The sequence below is a fragment of the Hibiscus syriacus genome, unplaced genomic scaffold (genome assembly GCF_006381635.1).
Source record: "Hibiscus syriacus cultivar Baekdansim isolate YM2019G1 unplaced genomic scaffold, ASM638163v2 tig00014444_pilon, whole genome shotgun sequence".
NCBI lineage: Eukaryota > Viridiplantae > Streptophyta > Magnoliopsida > Malvales > Malvaceae > Hibiscus > Hibiscus syriacus.
This window is the reverse complement of record NW_024062326.1, coordinates 1,559,538-1,562,987: the sequence shown is the minus strand read 5'-3', so window position 1 is coordinate 1,562,987 and position 3,450 is coordinate 1,559,538. Positions and strand designations below refer to the sequence as shown.

Here is a 3,450-nt window from a genome sequence, read left to right as displayed (position 1 = left end):
AAAAATCAAATCAGACTCGACCCGACATAATATTATAATATCTTTTATATATTTGGAAATAATTGTGATAATACAATTTTTTGCAATTACGTCCATATTTTACAAAACAAAAATAATTATATGTATATTTAGGTCGGTGGGGTTGAATATGAGTTTTAACTTAAAATATGGGGTCGAATCTCGGATTGGACGAGATCTTCCTAAGCCAGAATCAGGTTGGGTGTGGATAGAAAATTTTAATTTACGAATCAAGTTTGAGTGGTAGAAAAATATAACTCGACCCAACCATTTGCCATCCCAATTTGAGACTAATACATGCCCATTCTCATCTTACTTCCAACTCATAGCTATGTGTCAAGTTTACACAGCTTAAAAACCTCTCCCCAGACAGCCTTGACAAAGCTGCATTTGAACAGAATGTGGTTTCTAGTTCCATTTCAACAAAAACAACATTTTTGATCCTATATCTGCTGCCCACTTTTCAACATTCCCTATCCTTACTAGGTAATATATCTAAAATAGGTATCAAATAAATAATAGAATGCTTACGAACAAGAAGTCCAAACCAGACTAATTAATATCTGCCACTTAACTTCATCTTTAGGAATTCCAATAGCTAGCCAAAGTTTAGAAACAAAATGTTTAGGGCTAGGAGAAGTTAAATGCTCAACTGCTCGCCAACACCATCTTGCATCGACCTTAGGAGCTGCATTCCAAAAATCATTCCTCTTCATGCAACCAACTAGTCTTGATATCCCATTAAATATCCCAAGAGAGACTCCATAGCTCTTAAATCTCGTAGAAAAATCAGGAAAAATGAAACCTTTTCATAAGACCCAAAGCAATTACTTCCCAGTGGTATCCATACTAGTTTTTGCGTCTTTCTTTGGATTCTTTTGTTACAATCAATATGCAGAAACCATTCCGTTCCCAGATTTCAAACAACAAGAACCTTTCCAGGAATCTTCAAATTCAACCAATATTCGACTTCAAGAAGCAAAGAAAGATGACAATGGTGACAGTGAAAGGATTATTTCGCCACTAGAAGAGTGTGATATCTTCACAGGAGAATGGGTTTTTGATAATGGCTCATCACACCCTTTATACAAAGAACAAGACTGTGAGTTTATTACTGAAATGGTGACCTGTTTGAAGAACGGAAGGCCTGATTCTTTATACCAGAAATGGCGATGGCAGCCCACAGACTGCTCTTTGCCCAAGTAAATACTTTCTTTCTCTAAGTTCTTGGTAATAGATTCATTCTATTTAGTTAAATTATTAGTTTTCCTTTTTGAGTTAGGTTTGAGGCAAAATTGTTGCTGGAGAAACTGAGAGGAAAGAGGCTTATGTTTGTTGGGGACTCCATAAATTTGAACCAGATGTGTCTCTGATTTGCATGGTTCAATCTATAATCCCACCAAAGAATAAGAGCTTTAGTTATGCAAGTTATACCATGGTCTTTAAAATGGAGGTAATTGCTTACTTTGGTTTCTCTCTATTGATTGATTTGATTCAATTAACTATGCAAGAAGGTGAAAATTTTGTTTGAACTGTGTAGAATTATAATGCTACAATATAGTTTTACTGGGCTCCCTTTTTGGTCGAATCCAATACAGACCCTCCCTCAATGCGCGATGGCACGGCGGTTCCCTTACTCAAGCTTGAATCCATCTCGAAAAAAGGTGAAAACTGGAAAAATGTGGATTATCTCATCTTCAATACATATATTTGGTGGAGGTACCCGCCATGAAAGTTCTTATCTTCATTGTCTTGTACATTTTTGGTACATGTGGATATGAAACATTAGAACTTTTCACACAATTCTTCCACAGAAACTTTGTTGAAAAGGCGAAGATCATTTGATGATGGTGCGACGGGTTATGTCGACGTTGATCAGAATATAGCATATGAGGTTGCTTTGAAATCATGGGCTAAATGGGTGGAAGAAAATGTTGATCCTAATCAAACTTCAGTGTTCTTCAGCAGTATGAGTCCTATGCATAATAAGTATAAACCAATAAAACCTTGAAATCTATTTCAGTTAGTTCAAAACAGTTACTTAACAGATATTATGCATGCAAAATGAAACAGGGGCTCGGACTGGAATAACACGAACGCCATCAAGTGTTCGAATGAGACAACTCCGATTCTAAACATGTCGACATTTGATGTGGGAACCAATCCGAAGCTTTTCGTAACTGCGGTGAATGCCATTCAATCAATGAAAGTACCCGTTCGCTTCCTCAACATAACGAGGCTATCCGAATACAGAAAAGTCGGGCATACATCGATCTATGCTGCTTCGGGTGGAAAGTTGCTGACCAGAGAACAAAAAGCTGATCCGGCAAGATATGCTGATTGTTTGCACTGGTGTCTGCCTGGATTGCCTGATACATGGAATGAGTTGCTATATACACTTATCATAAACAAGACTTGACTTTGATGTCATGATTGTTTCACTCCCTATAGATGAATCAATGATAAAGAAACAGCTATAGGGATATCAGATTTGCAAGAATGTAATGAGAAATGTAGTCTCTTTGAACAGAGAAGACTGAGATGCAAACTCAGGTGATTTGGGGTCTTAAAACCGCCTAAGATTAAATTAAATGAATGTAAAACTTTGAAGTATCTGATGCATAGTTCTCTCCTTTTATTAAAACTGAACTGAAAATTAGAACAAACAATTCGCATCTCTTACTCGTTATTACCCATTGAAAGAGCAATCAATGGAACGCCCGAGAAAATGTTATCATGAATTTTTTATTAACATAAAACGTTAAAAACCAAATTAATTAAGTATTAAATTTAATTATAAAATTTGTTTGATATTTTATTTAAAATTTAATTATAAAATTATCTCAGTGATTAAAAAGAATTGACATTACATTTTTTTTTTGAATTAATCACTAATATCCAAACTATTGATCGACTAATCCAAATCAAGTATTGCAAGGGAAGGGCAACCCTTTTAACACAATTTACTCCAGAGTTCGAACCTCTAAAATTACTAATTAAAAGATCTAATGCCTCATCCCACCAACTAGTTATTGGTTACTTTGTTAATCACCTTAATTTAATTTAAAAATAATTAAAAAGTATTCAATGTAGATTAATAAAAAAAGTATTAAATGTATTCTTCATTAAGCGGTAAACATGTCCTTATATACTTGTTATTTCTCACGCTTTTCATTGAAAATTTATCAACAAATGATTTTCATTTTGGTATTTCAAAAAATAATTCGTTAAAATATTAATTTTTTAATTAATTGAGTTTTATTAACAGTTTATCAATTAACGTCTTATTGAAAAAGATTAAAAATATTCCTAAATAAAAATAAATACCATCATATAATTATTTTGTGTCTTCTCATAGATTTATATAACTTTTATAAAATATATTCAAAATGAACCACTTTAAAAATAAACCGCCCAAAGATTGAATGCATG

The 3,450-nt window shown here is 33.6% G+C and overlaps 1 pseudogene; it reads left to right on the top strand.

The window, feature by feature from the left end:
* Window positions 1–816: 816 nt before the first annotated feature.
* Window positions 817–2,486, top strand: LOC120207274 (annotated as a pseudogene).
* The last annotated feature ends 964 nt before the right edge of the window (window positions 2,487–3,450 follow it).